A 19,961-nucleotide genomic window follows, 5' to 3' on the forward strand; every position below is an offset into this window, starting at 1 on the left:
ACATTGAAGCCTGCCGCCAAAAGCAAGAGACTTCGCTTCAAATGGTGCACATACGTCTGTATGAACTAGTTCCAGCAACAATTGTGCACGACTTTCACTGGCCTTTTGAAAAGGTTGCACATGAACTTTACCCACCATGTCTTGCATGAGGCAATTGATGGCATATCCAATTTCTCCATCCCATGTACCAATCCTTTCTTTGACATCTCCAGCAAACTTGTGTAATTAACATGTCCGTATCTGTTTGTGCCACAGTTTAGCATCAGCCTTAACGGCATCGTAACATCTGTTAGACTCGGACTCAACCGTATACAGGCTTCCAGTTCTGTTAACTTCCAAATTATTTCACCCACGTTGTGAAATCTTTGCATTTTTCGGCCCAAAATGTACGACGCAATTATTCGCCACTGCTGTGCTCACGGATATAAAATTACTCGTCAGCTTTGGCACATACAATCACATTCAGCAATGTTAAATGTATACTTTTTGCTTGTTAGCAAACTTCACCTTTTGCCCTTGGCTCACAAAACACATTTATGAAACTTGTCATGTTTTGACCCTCTGTCATGCGTAAGTTGAGCAACCTTTTCTAAAGCGCAACCTTACGTACAGGTCCACTTGGCTGATAAATCTCCTTCAGCTTATTCCATGCTTCACGTGCCGCTATACAACTTTTTTGATAGCACTTAACTGTGATGTCTTCACACTCAACATGATCATGGCCAATGCCTTCTTATCCATTGCCGTCCTATTGGCGCCTTCTTGTGGATCCTCGGACACAACATCCCAAAGCTCTGCATGTATCAGCACACTCTTCATTTGGATGCTCCAAGCATCATAATTGTTGTCCTCCAACTTTTCTATTTGATACATCGCACTCATTTTGCTATTTGCGTTACACCACAATTTCTTGCGAATGTCATTATTATTTCACCACAGTTCGTAACTGCGCACTTCTATACCAAGCCGTGCCTGAGCCCATAACCTGTTGAACCGAGTTGGTTCGGCAGGAAAGTCTTGGCTGAAGCGTAAAATAAAACACGTCGTACTGCTTTGAGTATTTATTCGCAACTGTATATATTAAATGTTAGTTTACATAGTTATGTGCAGTGCAGATGTTAATGTTAATGCTCTGCTACTTTTAGTTATCGATACTTATCATATGCGTACATTGAATATTTTTAACACAACTAACTTAATCAGTAATTTTATTTTTTTAAACCACACACACATGTACGTATTTTAAGGTTTTATAGCCTATTTCCACTTCACTCGATTTTTTTTTACGTTTTTTTAAAGTCCCGTTTCGGGGTTTCCATTGGCACGAACCGAAAAATATGGGCAACGGTAAATTTTTTCAATATGGCCGTTTTGAAATGTCAGCTGTTCAAATGTAAACACAAGTTGGCGAACATTTCAAAAAGCAGCACGCATTTGAAAATGGACAATTTTCTTAAATTACAAGATATTGATGAGGATTTTTGTCGAAGTGGAGGATATATTAACCAAGTATAGGCCATTGCCAATATCAAAGAAATCGCCATCAGTTTGGGGCTATGTAAGTGGAATTGCTGGCAGCAATGTAATATTTACATAAATATTTTATTTTTTTAGCAACGGCATGGGTGTTTTTTGGGAGCGCGATGTTCCTGGAAGCAGCGAATTTGTTTTTTGTAGAACATTTCCGAATGAATAGGGAGGAGTTTTGCTTCCTTGTGGAGCGCCTTTGTGGATTGGCCAAGAAGACACCGTATTTCGAACGGCCATTCCTCTTGATAAGCGGATTTCAATCGCATTATACACTTTGGGATCGTCTGCGGAGTATCGGATAGTGGGCACGTTGTTTGGTGTGTCAAAAGCAATGGTCTGCAAAATATTGCTAGAATTTTGCCATGAGACATGTAGAGTTCTGTCATCCGACTACCTCCCGCATAACTTCCTCACGCAATCCAAATTGGAGGAATGCGTTAAAGGCTTCGAAGAATTTGGCTTCCCACAATGCTTAGGCGCGATTGGTGAGTATAATTATAGTTTTCATGGAATTTTATTAAAGAACGAATTTTTTAGATGGCTGTCATATTGAAATTCATCCATCTGCAGCTGATGTAGCTGACTATTTTAATTATTAAGGCTGGAACTCAACTATATTGTTTGCAATGGTTGATGCTCGGTAAATATGCAATTATTGTGTGATACTAATTTTTGCATTTGTATATTCATGTTAAATGTAATTTTAGATACAGATTTCTTTAAATAAACGTTGGAGGCCCAGGACGCTGTCATGACTCCCAAATTTTTGAGCGAAGTAGGCTACGTCAATTATTAGATGAGTCGACACTATTAAAGAATAACTCGCGCATTATTTCGGGAGTCGATGTGCCTGTTGTGGTGATTGGTGATTCGGCTTTCAAATTTTCAATTTTTCAAATACTGAAAATGTAAACTATAAAGGCTTTTAATTATACTTTGGCCAAAATCACGCAGGGTGGTCGAAAATGCTTTCGGCCATTTAAAAGCTCGATTTCGGCGAATCGGAAAAAAGCCTTGATAACCATTACAGTAAAACGGCTGTTGTTATTACAGCATGTTGCATCTTACATAATTTCACCAAACGTGAAAACATTGATATTCCGGGAATTTTGGAACCAAGCCCCGATGAACCACAACAGCCCGAGAAAATCTTATGAAGACGACTACGAAACAATTGATTTCGATAGCGATGCTAATTCGTTCAGCAATTTCATCATACATTGTAAACAATAAATAACTGAAATATAAAAAATTTGTAATTTGTAACGCATTTATTTCAATTTTTTAGTATTTTCAGTATAGTATTTACAAAAGCATATTTAACAAAATAATATTAAACATAATCAGAATAACAACATAAAAGTGTCTAACAAAATATTTACAAAATAATAAATTCAAAAATATAAAAGTGTCTAACAAAATATTTACAAAATAATAAATCAAAATATAAAAGTATTTAACAAAATATTTACAAAATAATAATATTGCTTAAACACAAACAAAAATTGCCGCACTTCATTACTAGTATTGTTTTTATATTTTTCAAAGTCAAAAATGTAATTTGCAATATTTTCTATTCACTTTGTTAAATAGAGTCTTTTCCCCTCCACTGCTACGACAAATCGCTCCATTAATTTAAGTCGAGCGTTGCCAAGGCGCTCAAGAATATCGGTCCGCTTGTTTGCGTCCTCGACCATGAGACGCTCGAACTCACTCATTGGTCGGCCTATTCGTCTCCTTTTTGCTGAACCTTGTGACTCATCATCCTTTTTTGAGTTGTGCCAGATTGAGCTTTCTTCAAATATTACGCTATTTTCGTCAGTCGACGCTTCAAGCACAATATTTCGCGGGTAGTTTCTGACTTTAGCACAGTACTACCTTCATCATAAACTCCAAAAAGGATGATGTTAGAATCACCCGAATATAAATCATTCGAGTCACACGGTTCAGCTAGCGCAGGACTGGACTGCCTGCGCCGACGATTTGAAATAGACGACATGAATCTATCCCACTTCCTTCATCGGGATCTAAAAATAACAATTTAAGACTTACTATTGATGGTTGAGAGCTTTGAAATCATAGCTTACCCATGCTATCGAGGATGCATTCATCAAAATTTATTGACTTCACCGCTGACAAGATTCTGTGGACCTTTGGCAAAATGTTGCCACTTCGATGGCGCACCGCCAGTTGGACCTCGCTTCTTAATTTAATTTCTTTTTTTTTATAAATATACACCCGTTATTACTGAACTCAATAAATATGATTTATACAACTTAGTTATATTTTTTGGTCAAATTGTCTATCTTGGTCCTTACATCCTTCCACTCCACATTGAAGCCTGCCGTCAAAAACTTCTCACACAAACGTTTGAATATGTGCATGTTTTTTTGGGCAGACCTCAATACCGTCAAATTCTCCTCCCACAACTCGAACAACATAGCCTCGTGGATGCTACTCCACGATATTGACGGCTTGCGAGTTTTTTGGCTCATATAAAATATAAAAAATTTGCTTTAAAAAGCAAAATCAAATTTTTATTTTTCTATTTTCATACCTTGGCGCACTTTAATGTCAGCTGTTTGTTTAGTGGTGAGCTCTTTTTCGTTGTCATATCGATAAAAATATCGCGTAATTACCCAAAAAGTGCGATCGCTATTTCTACGTAGCTCGCTAACGTAGAAAAACCGATTTTTTTATGGGTTTTACATGGGCCGAACGTAACATTCGGCCTGAACGGAAAAACAAAGAAAAGCGAGGTTTTCGGTGTAGTGGAAAAGGCTATTACACAATCTCCAAAATTGACAAAAAAAAAGCAAAAAACTGTGTTGATAAAATACAAAAAAAAAAAAAAAAACTGGGAAAACACCAAAGACAGTGCTGTGGTATTTTACACCAAATGGGTAGGGAAGTAGCGGACACAGACAAAGAACGCATAAAGAACGGGAAATTTCCCTTAACGAAAGAAAATAGAAAAGAAACGAAAAAAAAACAAGAGTACAATAATAACAGAAAGACTTGAAGCTGGAAAAAAACACACAATGTATATACATAGGTACATATGTAGGTATATTTACACCCCAAAAAAAAGACAATATTTTCAATTGTTTTTATTGCTGTTGGATAAGAAAATAATATAAAGAATATTAACGAGTACAAGCAAATCAGACCGACCACCACGCGTTACTTGCAGGGATGTGTGTGTGTGATTTTTTTTTATTCGTAGTATAGGTAAGAGAGAGAGCAAGGTGTACAAAAGTGAAGGTTAGAATTATACAAAAAAAAAGAAAAATTAACTGTAGAAAACAGAATTAGCGAGCCGGGTTCTTGTGGGTCGGCCGCGAAGCAATGCTTCACAAGGGCATCGGTGCATGCTTACTCCCTCGTTATTTGTCTAGCCTTCTAGGCCCTCCTTTGATTGATCATGACCGTTGACACAAATTCACCTTCAGTGGTACCAACGTTGACACCGCCATCCTTTCGCCAATTACGTCTTCCAGCTCTTGCCTCGTCCTTCGTCCATTCTTTTATGCACGCGATAAGCCGGTGAGTCCACCGTCCTTTGGACGACTCGTTCCACCGGGTTTGCCACCTGTCGAGACTTTCCCGTTGTACTCTCTGTTTGGCCATTTTTTTTCTCAGCGCTGGTTGAGGAACCAGTCTGAAGCTGCCGGATAACGCTTACTCTCTTCCTGACCGTTTCCTTGAAGGGGGATATGCCGGCAATGACATATGCAGCCTCATTGGAAACAGTCTTGAAACCGCTTATGATTCTAATGGCGCTCAGCCGAAAGGTTGACGCCAAGCCGCCGATGTAGGAGCTTTTGAATACGGCGTCTGCCCAGATAGGAGCAGCATAGAGGGTATGGACCTTGTCACGCGCTTGATAGTAATGCTCGACGACTCTGTTTGGGGTCCCTGGTGTTGGATATCAGACGAGATAACACCATGTTGGTAACTGCAGCCTTGCGGCTAATCTCCTGCAGATGTTCTCGAAAACATAGTCTTGAGTCGATCATCAGGTAGCCTTGTGTTATCTTCCTCCACGCTGGGAAACAGATCCGTGACAATCCCATGCAATAGATCATCCGGTGGTGGTGGCGATTTCCGTGTGCCGATTCTCCTTATAAACAATTTGGTATGCCTCACCCCATGGGTCGTCCTCCAGTGTGTTACACAGGGCCAGGAAACACTATTTTTTTGCTCTCCCTGATCGCGCTTTTAAGAGCTTTGTGACTCTCTCTAAAAGCTGTTTGTCATTCTAGGAAAGAGGGTCTTCCCCGCGCTCTCTGACAGCGCCTCGCGTGGTTACAGACACGTCTTGCGGCGGCAATAGCCTCGTTCCAGCAATAGACTGGCATGTGGCGTAGCGAAAGGGTTTGCTCGTCTCGGCATAGAGCCTACGTATGCATACTTCAACCTCTCCATGACAGTTTGAACCATTGAGAAGAACCAGATCCAGTGAAGCAAAGGCTTCGACCACTAATCGCCCTGCGACAATGCTTCCAGTACCGGTGAGTGGCCTCTCGCGTTCGCAGCTAATTTATCCAAGATGTTAGCAAAGTCCGAAATTGGCAGACTGGGGGCTAGGTATACGCTGTTCACCCAAACGCTGCCCACTAGCGCCCTGACAGCCTGTTGGTAGACAAACTGGGGTGGGTTTCTGCCACAAACCCATATAGCCGCCTTTCCAGTGTGGTCGCACGTCCAATCAGGTCCAAATCCAGCTCAATAGGGTTCGCTGAGAACGCTTACATCCACCCCGTTCTCCCTAACCGACTCCAGTAAGAGGTCCTGAGCCGCTGCACAGTGGTTAAGGTTCAACTGCATAACCTTCATACTGAGCGTTCGTTACTTCGCCCGCCAACCGAAGGGCAGAGTCTGCTACCCGCCACGTGGTTGACCTCACTGCTGCCTCTGGATGAGCAAAGAAAGCATCTCGCTGTTCTGTTGTACGTGGCCGATTTGTGGTTTTGCTCGCCGCATTTAAAACAGCTATTCGATTTGCCCACTGAGCCTCGGGACTTGCTCGCGATCTGCCCGAAATCCAAGCTTTTAAAGCACCGAGTTCTGGGTTCCTGTCGCCGCCTGAGTGTTGGCGTAAGCTGGTCTTATGGTCTTTACCTGGCACAAATTAGCCGACATGCCAACTTGCTCTACCATCGCTTTAACCACCTCCTCTTTGCTTGCCAGTTCATCCATGTCTCTGACAACTAGTTGCCTGAGCTGGACCAGATCCTCCAATTTCAAGCAGCAGATCGCCCTTGGCAGTTCTACGCGCAGTGGTCACTCTGTCCGAGACATTTTTGAGTTTACCGCCCTGCCGTCTCGTAACTAGAAAGAGCGCGTCGCTGTAGCTCATCTCACCTTTTGCACTTACTACCAGCGCGTCCGGGCGTGATTTGGTGGACTTTTTCTTAGCGGTGCTCCTCGGCTCTACGGGTAATCCACTCGGCTAGCGCATGGCATGAGTTCTTGTTGCGCTTTGGAGGAGTTTTCCTCGGCTCGCTCTCATTTTCTCTCGGCCGTTTGGGCGTTACCACTCACTTGCTCCCAGCTGCTGCCAACTCTACTCCTCTTGGGGCTCCCTGTGCTAGTAGAAAAATCAAATATTTGAGCAGTAGCAAAAAATTTCCCCTCACCCCTCGCGTTTTATATATAAGCAGCAGCAGCAGCGGTAACGGAGGCAATAAAGCGAGTTGGCGATGTAACTATGTAACAGCGCCTGAAGCTAATGTGAATTAGATACGGCCTAAAAGTATTCAATTTTTCTTGTCAGCTAAAGTTCTTCGTAAAAGTATGCCATTTTATTAGCAAGGGAAAAATCTTTCAAAAAGATTTTAAAAGTATGCAAGTGTAATTTCAACTTACGCTCGAGTAGCTTTTTGTTGTCTGCAATAAGGGCGAAGCTTTAGCGCATCAGCTGCGCTGGAAAGCTGAGCTTTAAGTTGTGCATCAGCTGCACTGAAAAAAGCTCAGCTTTGACGTTTGGATTGTGTGGAAAATTTGGGCATCAAGACACAAGAGGTTTAGAATTCTGTTGGTGCGTTTGTACTTGCTAAGAATTGATAGTAATAGATTCTGGTAGGTCTTCTTTACTCATTGTTGTTGATTTCGCAGGTCGTTTTCGATATTTTTTTTGGCATTTTGGTTTGGCTCTTTTTGAGCGCGAGAGAGTGCCTGCACTAGCGGCCGGCGGAGCGCTACTGAACGCCATCTTTGTCGCCGCCCTAGCGGCCAGTAAAGCGCAAAAGAGTGCTCTCATTGCGGCGCACTGGCGGCCAGCTAAGCGCCCTTAGCGCCACTTTTGCCGCCGCCATAGCGGCCAGCGGAGCGCCCCTTAGCGCCATCCTTGCCGCCGCAATAGCGGCCAGCGAAGCGCCAGTGCGCGCCATCTTTACCGCTGCACTAGCGGCCAACGGAGCGCCAGTGCGCGCTATCTTTGCCGCCGAACTATCGGCCAGCGGAGCGCCACTGAGCGCTATATTTGTCGCCGAACTATCGGCCAGCGGAGCGCCACTGAGCGCTATATTTGCCGCCGAACTATCGGTCAGCGAAGGGCCAGTGAGCGACACCGTCGTCTTCTTTCTGCCGAGCAGAGCGCCTTATTGCGCCGGCGTAGCGTCAAGGCATCTGCTCGAGCCGCCAGCGCATCGACTTCTTGGCCAGCATCTGCATCTTTAAACTCAACTTTTAGTCATCTCATCATCACCAGCATCTTCAAATTCACATCTCATCTTTACTCCTCCTGATCATCAGCGACTAGTTCGCATATATGTATAAAAATGTGTGTACGTTAAAAGTGAAGATATGAAAAATTAAAAACCAAATTTGAAAAGTTAAAATGATGCGCTACATAGTAAAATAATATGAAAGATTAAAAACTCAACAGTGTAGCGCCGCTCAACACAAATTAAAATGAAAACATGTTATACAAAAATTTAAAAGTGCTGAATTGCAAAAATTGCAAATTAAATTATGTTAAAATTTGAAAATGTATACGAATATGAAGAACTTGGAAGTTGGAAAAATTATTTAAAATTAAAAAGTTCATTTGTTCACAAAATAGTTAAAAATTCAAATTAATAATGAAGCGGTACTACAATTGCAAAAGCGTAAAACTAATAACGAATTGGAAAACAACAAATTAAAAAGCAAAGCGCTTCTATATTGTACCAGTTTAAATTTTACAAATTAAAAAGCAAAGCGCGCTTCAATATCGTACCAGTTTAAATTTAACAAAAGATTAAACAAAAAAAAAAAAAAAAAAAAAAGCGCTGCTAAATTGTACAATTTTAAAATTATTTTAAATAGATAAGTTAAAACAAGCGTGAACAAGTGAAATGAAAAGCAATGTTGTTTAATAAATTAAATTATGTTAAGTTGAATCAATGAATGAAAATGAATTAAAAATCAGTGCCAAGTTAAGAAATAACAAAATTAAAACAACAAAAATTAAAATGTATGCAAGAATTATATTGAATAGTAAGTACCAGTTTCGCGTAGGTACAACAGGAAGTGTTTTGGTGAAAGTTGTATTTATTTTTATTTTAGCACTGTTCCAGCACAGCTTCGACGGAGATCGATCGACGCCGCAGGAGTTCTGTTGGTGAGTTTTTTTTATTGCGAAAACACACTTCATACTTTCACCTCAATTTACCTTGTACAAACACGAAATATAAATTTATAGAAGAGCATACAAAAAATTCAAACTATTCAATGTTATAAAGAAAATGTTTGAAGATAAATTAGAAAAGTTTAAAAATTTGGTACATGAGATAAAACAAAAGCACTGAAATTAAAATACATTTATATTTTTAAAAAAAAACTATAATAATATTGCATATATCCACTTATATTATTATTATTGATCATTTAGTACTATTTTTTGTTTATAATGCCTTATTGTTTAATATCTCTCATTAATTAAATTTTTATTAACCATGAAATAATTTACTTTTTATTTAGCCGAAACAAGCCGGCGACACCACTGTCGTAGGGTTAAAAGGGATCACCAGACCATGCTCTGATGCAGTAATCGTAGGTTGGGAGGGGACATTCATCACATAACAGCTGTGATGACCTACCCTAATTCTCGCTCTCTCTCTTTCCCTTTCTCTCTCACTCTCTCTTTGTTTTTTTTCTCTTTTTATTTTTTGGAGAAATTTTTGGATTTTTCTTTCTCTTTCCGGTTAGTTTTCTAGCAATCCTTTCTTCGTCGCAGCACCCTCAATTTCTGATCTTCAATTAATAATAATGAGCAGCGAAGAAGGGGCTATTGGTATAAGCAAGACCACCACCCCCAAAGCCGAAGAGCTAGAGCCGGACTCTAAAGCGTGCCCCGCAAATACCGATAGCCCTGTCGCCTTGAGCTTCTTCTTCTCGTTGCACGTTACAACTATCGACAACGAAAGTCGTGCCGTCGACTAACAAAATAAAAAACTCTTCACCTAGAAATCAAAAATAAAAATTTTAAATCAAAATTAAATAGTATTTACTGCCGCAATTGTCGGGCAAAAAAATTTTCACTGCCGCAATTCCGGCCAATTGCAATGTATATATATGTTGCAAAATATATTCGTTAGACTGCGATACATAATCGCTATTGCTGTTAATTGTCACCAATAGTAAAATACTGGTGGCGCCGTTGCTGGCTTGCTTACATTCTAATATACATACATTGCTGCTTGCTACTACTGCTATCTTTATCCTTCTCCTTCTCTTGACGGTCGCGTGCCGATCGTACGCTTGCCACCTCATTCCTGCCCTCTCTCCCATATATATATATATATATATATAGTCCTCTCACTAATTATTTGTCCAGCTTTGCTAAACACTCTTTCGGATTCGCATGACGAGGCTTGTATACTCCAGTATTTGGCTGCTACAAATTTTAAAGAGCAGTCATCAGTACTCATCTATAAAAAAATTGTTATTTAGCATATTTCGCATAATAATTTTAAAAGTCTTACCTCCCAATATTTCAGAGGGTCTTCATTTTTCTCCAAGGTTTTCTTTATCGATGCGTTGTCTTAGTGCTATTATCGCATCGGCACGGCCTGACTGCACTTTATCATTATTTTTGTTTTTTTAAAAATGTGAACTTCCGTGGTCCTTCTTCCGAGGTTGGTGGTGGTGTTGGTTGACGTCGTGGATGGATGGACATTGCGAACATCAATTTCTGCTCCAACGCTTTGGCTGCCAGATCTGCGTTTGATCACTTAAGAAAGGCGTCCTTTTTAAAGCGGGGGTCAATTAGAGTTGCAGTTCGGGTTCAAAAGTTGTTTAACCTATCAACAAAACGTTTCTCAATATAGTCAAGTATTATTTTCCCTTCAATCGTGCTTGTATTGAAGTGATTAATTTTATGATGAATCTCTGTGATAACGGGAATGATCAGCTATACGGAAACATTTTTTGCTGGTTGAAATCGATAGCGTGGCTTCATAAAAAGGTTGCAGCATTTCGGTTCGCTCATTTAAAACTTCGCGTTCATCTTCTGTAATCGGCGCCGGTGCATTTCGCAGTTTAATCAAAGTTAAAGTAACATATTCGTTCAGTTTTAACAACCTTTTAATCATCTCATAGGCGCTGTTCCATCTTGTTGCTACTTCCTGTATTAATGTTAGCGGCTTTTCAGTCGTATGTGCTTCTTTTAGCTTTGCAGCGGCTATAGTGCTTTGTTACTATTGGTTACTATTCCCTTACACTTACAAAGAATTTTACTAACAACATCCATTTTCAAAACATCTTGCATCAGTAGGTTTATACAATGTGCCAAGCAGGGCAAATGTTTAAATTGCAAAATCTCGCACGCTTTCTTCATCGTACTGTCATTGTCTGTTGTGACTGTAACAACCTTTGATAACAAACGCCACTGAGCCAACACCAATTTTATTGAGTCCGCAATATTTTGTTGGAGTTATCAAAGGAGCTGTAGATATCACTGCAGAGTTCAATTTAAAATTCTGGTTCACGAAATGGCATGTTATGATAATATAACCATCGTTACTTGCAGATGTCCAAAGATCTATTGTTAAACTTACATAATTTATTTTATCCAATACGGAACGCACCTTCTGCTGTAACTGATCATATTCCCTGGGAAACATCACATCACTAAAATAAGTTCGGCTTGGCACTTTATAGTGGGGGACTGTTTTTGCATGAGTTCCACAAAACCTTCATCATGTACGAAACTGAATGGGCGCACGTCTTTGACAATCATATTAAGAACTTTCTGATCAAGATTTTTTTCGATCGCTGAGTCACTGCCATAGAACGGCTCCTTGTTTAAAAAAAGTTGCCATCGTTTTAGGCATTTCTCCCCTTTCCGTGCTTAAGCGACTTTGATGCATGCGCTTGAGATGGTCAAGCAGGTTTGTGGTATTGCCACCGGTCTTCAGCCATTTACCGCATTAGTTGCAAATGCCATGTTTATTATCAGTGCTTTTTTTGAAATGGTCCCAAGCAATGGAACGCTCTCTTTTCCGTTTTGCTTCTGTCTCCAACTCTAAAGAATTTGACGATCCAGCTCCTATTAAACAAATAAATAAATAAAGTATGTTAGTATGTAAATTATATGTTATTCTGAATATTTTATCAATAACATAATAAATCAAGGTCTTGGCGCCAATTGGTTGCGATATGACTTAATTTTGCGCCAAATTTAAAAATGCATGTGTGTATGTGTGTTCGTGGGGGCGCTGAAAGTTCCAGAAATGTCTTTGCTTCCCGAAAATAAAAACACTCGCGTTTTTTTCACTATATATACTTGGTTGATTTATTGAAACTTTTCGGGTTGTTATGTCGCACAGAAAAGGAGGTGATTGTAACGATTGAAACGAGACGTGGTTTGATACTGACAACAGAGAAATGCCGACGGCATTTCGTTGATCTATGCTGAGCGCGGCTAAGCGGTGGTGAGTTGTGGGAGAAAGAAGCTGAGAGCACTGGAGCTTGAGTGCATTCTTACGCACTGAGCGCATTGCTGGTGAGCGAAAAAGCTTTGAGTGCTTTTCGGTCGGCGGAACGGAGGTGTGCCTCTCACTTAGCAATGCGCTCGCATCAACATTCTCCCCCCCTTGCAATATTGGGATTGCAAAAAATATAAAACTTGGGAGGATACCCGGCAGGACGATATCAGGATAGATAGAGTGGGTGTGTCTTGGAGCGCAACGACGCCGTGCAGACTCCTTCAGCGCCCATGCGAGTGATGGAGAGGCCCAAGACCCCTGGCATCGACTCGCTGATGCGGCTTACGGGACAACACGGAACCAACTCGCGCTTCGAAAACCGCTGTCCCCATGTGTAGCCCGACCGCCGCGGTAGGGAGTATGCTCACTCCTTTGCACTGGAAAGTGCCGTCTGGGGGAGCTAGGCACGGGCCTGGTGCGTGGGTGAGTGGGCCTGTGGATGCCGGCCTGGGAAACGTTGACATGGGACGTCTTTGGTGGTTCTTCTCTGGAGGGTGCCGGGTGGTCGCGTCGGCTCCTGGGCTGGCGCGAGGTTGTGCCGGGAGGCACGGAAACCCCAGCTGAAAGTCGAGCTGAAAGAGGTCTCGAATGGGGTCCTGTCACAGGACCAATTGTAAAGGTTCGGTCGACGGACAGTCGAGCCGAAGGTGTTGAAACAGATTTTGAGTTGGGGCCTAACACAGGCTTGCGTGTAGAGGATCGTTCGACGGACAGTCGAACCGGAGAAGGATCAGAGTGGGGTCCCGTCACAGGACCATTCAAAGCTGAAATAGATGTAGAGGAGGGTCCTATCACAGGACCATTCCTAAGGATTCGTTCGACGGACAGTCGAGCCGAAAAAACTGAAATAGATTTGGGGGGGGGGGGTCCTGTCACAGGACCGATCGTAGGAGTTCGATCGACGGACAGTCGAGTCGAAAAGGACGAGATGGAGTTAGAAGTGGATCCCGACACTGGGCCGGTCAGGATCCAACCGAAAATGGTCTCTTGACCAATGAAAGTCCCACAAACGTTCGGACGAGAGCCGCCGAGAAGAACGGATGGGAGGATATCTGCGCCTAAAAAGCACGTCTATCTGCGAACTCTCATAGAATTTGGGGTCGGCCAGCGGAATGCTTGGCAGATTGTCGAGGGTGGTTTGTGGGACAGAGCATGGGGGCAGTTTTCCTGCTAATTGAGGAAGGACGAAAGCCGACGCCTCAATCTGCAGATCTGGTCGTAACGGGGAGCCAATTAGGAATTGGCAATGCTTTCGGGGCTGGGCTGCTACAACTTGAGTCAGCCCAGAGACGTGGGCTTGAACGGATGTGTATGGCATCCTCACGCGCTTGAACAATCGTTCAGAAATGAAGGTGGCCTCAGATCCAGAATCGATCAGAGCCCGAGCTGTGTGCCGAACGCCGTGATGGCAGATGTGTACAACAGCTGTACTCAGCAGAACACCTTGTGTGTTAACTGCCAGGAAAGATTGAACATTAGCTGACTGGGAAGGAGTGGACTGTATATTAGGAGTGGGATTAGTGACTGTCGGCGTCGGGTTGACTCGATGCAAGAGTGTATGATGACGACCCTTGCACGTAAAACAGCTGTGCGCACTTGTGCACTCGGCCTGGACATGGCCTCGTGCGAAACAATTTAAGCACAGCTTCTGTTGCTTGATATGGTTGACCCTTTCATTGACACCCATCTGAAGAAATCGAGGGCACAATCGAATCGGATGGTTCTCCCGGGAACAGAAATTGCAGGTCTGGGTCTTAATGATCACCCTACTCTTAAAAGAGTTGACCTGCCTGGAGACGGGGGCCTTCTTGGGTGAGGCTCTTGGAACCGTCGGAGCGTTCGTGCTGGATGACACCTCCGCTATCGCTTCTAGGGTGCGATGGCGCTCTAGAAGAAAAGCGTTCATGTCAACCCACGTTGGAATATCGCTCTTGTTTTTGGATTGACTGTTCCCAAAGAGAAAGGGTCAACTTGGGGAGCCTCGAAGAACACAAGAAAACCAGGATGCAATCCCAATTCTCTACGTTGATCTTTGAGTGCTCTAAGGCTGTCAGACACCCTTGAATGGTGCTCTGCAACTCCTGAATAGAGGAACCCGACTCTTGCCCAATGGCGGGCAAATTGAACAAAATTCTCAGCTGACTGTTTACGAGCAACCGTTTGTTCTCGAAACGCTCAGTCAAGCTGGACCACGCCGACTGGAACCCTTCATTTGTCAAAGGAGATTTTGACACAATGGCATGGGCTTCACCGCTGGTCTTGGAGTTGAGATAGAAAAGTTTTCTCAACTTCCGACAGTCTCGGGTTCTGTATATAGAGGGCTGTGAATAAATCCCGGAGGTGGGCCAGCGAGTGTAATCGCCTCCGAAAACTTCGGTGTCGCACGGAGGTAATCGACACCCTGTGGGGATAAATTGCACAGCTTGTGGTTGTGGGGGGTGAGCGCCTGGGATGCGTTGGCTATTTGCTCACCTAACAGAGCTGCACACTGCTCGTAGGCAGCATAGCAGTACTCGTATTTGGCCTGAACAGTAGGGAGCTCTCTGTGGTTATCTCCTCAGACATGACGCAAGAGCAAGCCTCATACTCATTCTCGACCTTTTCCCATAAGGAACGCATCTGGTCCCTTCGGACATGGCACGTATATAGGGATGGGCTATCAGCCGAAGGATTGTTGACTCTCGCCGCAAAGTGACTGATACGATCAGTCGCGGCGATGAATTTCATCAACGCTGTGTTTACTTTGTTTTGTGCCATCTTGTGGATCGGGACGGAAGGAATGGATGTAACTAGTAGAAAATATACCAAAAAATACTAGAAAAAATACCACAGGTAGTGCTGAGGTATTTTGTACCCAAATGGGTACGGACTGCGGACACAGGCAACGAACGCAAAGGGGGCGGGGGAAATTTCCCGCGACAATCAAGCAAATGATTGTCGAAAACAAGAACAAAAAGAGCACGGAAAAATACCACAAAAAACACAATTTGCTGGAAAAAACGCAAATGTGGTTAAAATGCGCTGGATGGAAAAAACAATAAATAAATTGTCACAAAAAAAAAAAACAAAAAATTATTTATATATATTTATATGGATATGTGGTGGAAGGAGAAGTTTTTTTTTTTTTTTTATTTTAACAAGGACGTTGACGCACCGCGGTACGTACAAGTGGCCCCTGCGAAACCAGGACTATGCCTGTTTAAACTCTTGTCTACTTCTCCGCCGGAACGACCGTTAAGTATTACTTCGGCGGAGAGTATGGCCTTATCGGCCGTCTTCAGTTCTCCGGGATCTTTCTTCCCGCCGTAGCTCCTTCATGACTGCGTTCGCCATTTCATCTGCAGCCTCCCAGTTGTCCATGTTTGCCAGCATGTGGTATACTAGGTTCGATGGCGTCACCGGTTTCCCCATACTTCCGTTCCACTCTTTCTCGTTCTGTTCTGAATCTCGGACAGTTAAAAAACACGTGCTCGGCGTCTTCCGGGTACCCTATCCCGCATCTGGGACAGAATGGGTCTGCCTCATGCCCAAAACGGAAGAGGTAGTCCTTAAAACAGCCGTGTCAGCTCAGAAGTTGCGTCAGGTAGAAGTTCACAAACACGGACATTTCCTATTCACCCACTCACTCACTCCCGGGATGAGGGTACGCGTCCATGCGCCTTTGTTGGATGAGCTCCACCTGCGCTGCCACGCTTAGGGAAATCTGCCTGTTCGCTGCTCTGCTTCCGCTGTGGGTGTTACCGTTCCGCACGAGTTCTCGGACGCGAATATCGAAAGGCATCAGACCTGCCAGTACTTCGGCGGCTTCACCCGACACAGTGCGAAACGCACTTGTGATCCTGAGCGCGCACGTCCTGTATACCGCTTGTATATCTCTTGTGAACGTCTTGCATTCGATTGCACCTACCCAGATTGATGCTGCGTATTTGGTTATCGAACGCATTACCCCACTGATGAGTCTGCGGCGCAACTCCTTCGGACCTCTGATATTTGGCATTATGCGGGCCAATGCAGAACATGCCACTGATGCCTTGTCGGCTGCTAGCTTCAAATGTACTCTGAAGGACAGTCTGTGGTCTAGTATAACCCCCCAGGTTTTTGATGTACGGTCGGGAAGTTATAGCTGTACGACCTACCGTGAGGTTCGCGGTTTCCACGGTCTTCCTCGAGCTTATGAGTACCGCCTCCGTTTTGTGCTCTGCTAGGCTCAATCCTGCATTGGTTAGCCATTCTTGGGCCTGTACAATTGCCCTGTTGGTGGCTATCTTCAGTTCACGTAGGTGTTTGCCTACTGCGACTATCGCCACATCGTCCGCAAACCCGATCATTTTCACGCCTGGTGGAAGTCTCAGCCGTAGAATGCCATCGTACATGAGATTCCAGAGGGTCGGGCCGAGGACCGATCCCTGTGGGACTCCTCCTGTGACTTCGTACGTTTTCGTTCGTTCACTGGTTTGGTAGCGAAGAATTCTGCCATTTAGGTAGCTTCCTATTATGCCTGTCAGGTGTGGGTTTATGCTCAGGTTGTTCAGGCTTTGCATAATCTTGTCCAGTTCGCTGAATTGAACGCATTCCTGACGTCTAGGGTTACTACCAGGCAGTACTCTTTTTCCCCCCACAGCCAGCGTTTGCTTTCTATGGTCTTTTTGCCAGGTCCGTCACCTCCTGGATTGCGTGCCTTGTTGATCGGGCCTTCCGGAAGCCAAACTGCGACTCAGAGAGACCCCCAACTCTGTCAATCTCTGCATTGAGTCGCGTGCAGATTACTCTCTCGAGAGCCTTGCCTACCGAGTCGAGCAGACAAATGGGTCTGTACCCGGAAGGGTCTTCAGGTGGCTTGTTCCCTTTTGGTATTAGGACCAGGTCTTGTATCTTCCAGACATTAGGAAACACTCCTTCCAGCATGCATTTGCTAAAGGTGGAGGCGAAGCACCTTGGTTGGATCTCGAGGGCCTTTCTAGCAACTGCACTCGGTATTCCGTCTGGGCCTGGAGCTTTCCCTGGCTTGATCAAGCGTGCTGCCGACAGGACTTCATCCTCTGTCACTTGGGCGAACGTCGAAGTATCGGTAGCCATCCCATATGCCGATCTCGGCTGGCTCGGGAATAGGTGTGCTACTGTTTTTGCCAATAATTCTGGGCATGATGGGCAAGCTGGTCTGAATGCGTGGAGTTTTTTCATAGCCAGTTTGTAGGCTGAACCCCAGGGGTCGGCGTCGGCTTCGTCGCAAAGCTCTAGGAACAGCTTCCTCCTGCTGCTTTTAATCAGCGATTTCAATATGCGCCTTTTTTCACTCAGTGCCTGGTGATGGGCATCTGCTCTGTGGGATCTAAGTGTAAGGGTCCTCTGGTACCTTCGTCGTGCCTGAAAGCAATCCTTGCGGGCCTTGGCGATATCCTGGTTCCACCAGTATACAGGTTGGTGCTTTGTACCCTCGTCCTGCTTTACGCATTGATGCATCGCATGCCTGGGTTAGCCTGGACATGAGCTGCCTCGTGCTGTTTGCTGCCGAGCCGTTGATCTCCAGTCCATGGAGCATGGATTCGAAAATCTCTTTATCGAAAGTTTCTGCTCTGTATCGGATTGGCCTGTTGGGTACCGAGGGGTAGGAGCGTCTGTGGATTTCCGTAATTATATCTTGGTGGTCACTATGGGTGTATTCACTGCTAAGACTCCAGGAGGCTCTCGGGCTAGTGAGCTACTCACAAAAAGTCAGATCAATCACTGAACCTGCCGTTCCTCTACTAAATGTGTTTGCACCCCCCGATTTAGGAGTACTACATCTAGTAGAGCAACAGAGTCCAGGACTGCCCTTCCTCTTGAGTTGGTGCATGTGCTTCCCCATTCGGTCGCCCAAGCATTGAAGTCTCCAGCAATGAGGCACGGGGTTTTACTTCTCGCATCGTTGACCAGCTTGTCGAGAATGCTGTTGTAGTCCTCCTGGCTGAGTGACGGGGCCAGATAGCAACTGTAGATGTACAGACCCTGTACCTTGGCACGGATAAAGCCGTTTTGGGCCATGACCTCGGTAGCTGGTGGGGCCTGCTGCCCACAACTCCAGACGGCTGCCTTACGCGATTTATCTCCAACCCAAGTGTTGGGAGGATTTAATGCGATAGGGTTCGCTCAATATAGCCACGTCTGTCCTTGACTCTCTAAATTTTTTGCATAAGCAGGTCCTGTGCTGCCTCGCAGTGGTTCAGGTTCAGTTGATAGAACCGTGTCATCTTCCGCTTGTTTTGCTGAGGTATGGGCACCTACTGCTATTCGCCGGGTGGTCTACTGCCTTCTCTCCTTTTCTGCTGCAGAGTATACATTTTTGGGGCCTTGTTGCATAGCTTCGCCTTGTGGCCTGTTTCCCCACAACTGAAGCATGTGTCCTTGTACTCTACTGTTTCGGTGCATCTACTTGCTACATGACCGAAATCCATGCATTTAAAGCAGCGGACTAGCTGGACCTTCCTTCTTATGCGACAGATAACCCAGCCTACTCGCACTCTGCCAGCTTCTACCATCTTATTGGCCGAATCGACTGGGAGTCTCAGCGTTGCTGTCTGCGTTCCTCCGTAGGCCTTTCCGAAATGAGACAATGCAGGATTTTGTGATCCTCACCTCTCCGAACTGTGTTATCAGTGCCTCCAGAAGTTCCTCCTCTGATGTCACTTCGTCTATGTCCTTCACCTCTATGACTGAGGACTCCGTCAGCGCTATCACCTCTACACTAGGGCCCAGGAAGTCTTGGACTGCCTCGTGTATACCCTTCGTGATTGGGTCTGCTGACTTTTCGAGCTCGAAGAGAAGTTCACCCTTTGCTGTTTTCCGTATGCCTCTGACATGGTTGGCAAGCTCCTTCAGCTTTGGCTCGGCTTTCACGGATCGCAGTATGTCAGCATACGATACGTCGTTGGACCCTCTCACTATTATTGCGTCCGGCTTAGCTGATTTGGTCCTTCTGGCCCGCTTTGGCACCTTCTTCCACTCCTTGCTCTTGTTGGTATCGACGCCTGGTTGGTGGGTTTTGCGGCCTCTCTTGAGGAGCTGTCGCCGGTTTGGGTTTGTGAACCTGCCCTCTTGATTTTTTGGGTGTAGGCGGCGGTGACACCTGGTCGCCTCTCTCCTCTCTGGTTCTCTTGCCTTCTGCAGCCCTTGGCTCCGGAGATGTTTTCGCTGCCCTCCCTTCATCCACTGCCGCGTAGAGCTCCATGATGTTATCGATAAGGTTCCTCATTGGTTTGGTGGATTGTGCGTCTCCCTTCCAACATCTTGCTAAGAGCTCTTATCTTTTCTCCCAACACGTCGAAGCTTCGGGTACTATCGATAACGGCTCCTTGCGATTCCCCTCCTCTATTCTGTGGGGCCACCGAACACGTGGGTTCCTCTGTAGGATCCTTCGGATTTGCCTTTGGAGATCTAATCGTCTTTTTACTGCCCTGGAAAGGATTAAATATGGGCTCC

The 19,961-nt window shown here is 44.5% G+C and overlaps 1 long non-coding RNA gene across 1 annotated transcript; it reads left to right on the forward strand.

Annotated features, from left to right (window-relative positions):
* Window positions 1–1,682: 1,682 nt before the first annotated feature.
* On the forward strand, window positions 1,683–2,819 carry LOC117577318 (uncharacterized). The gene is made up of 3 exons (XR_004573123.2): window positions 1,683–2,015; window positions 2,068–2,170; window positions 2,238–2,819. It is a non-coding gene; the product is annotated as an uncharacterized LOC117577318 (long non-coding RNA).
* Window positions 2,820–19,961: the final 17,142 nt, after the last annotated feature.

The sequence above is a fragment of the Drosophila albomicans genome, unplaced genomic scaffold, assembly GCF_009650485.2.
Source record: "Drosophila albomicans strain 15112-1751.03 unplaced genomic scaffold, ASM965048v2 utg000092l_pilon, whole genome shotgun sequence".
NCBI lineage: Eukaryota > Metazoa > Arthropoda > Insecta > Diptera > Drosophilidae > Drosophila > Drosophila albomicans.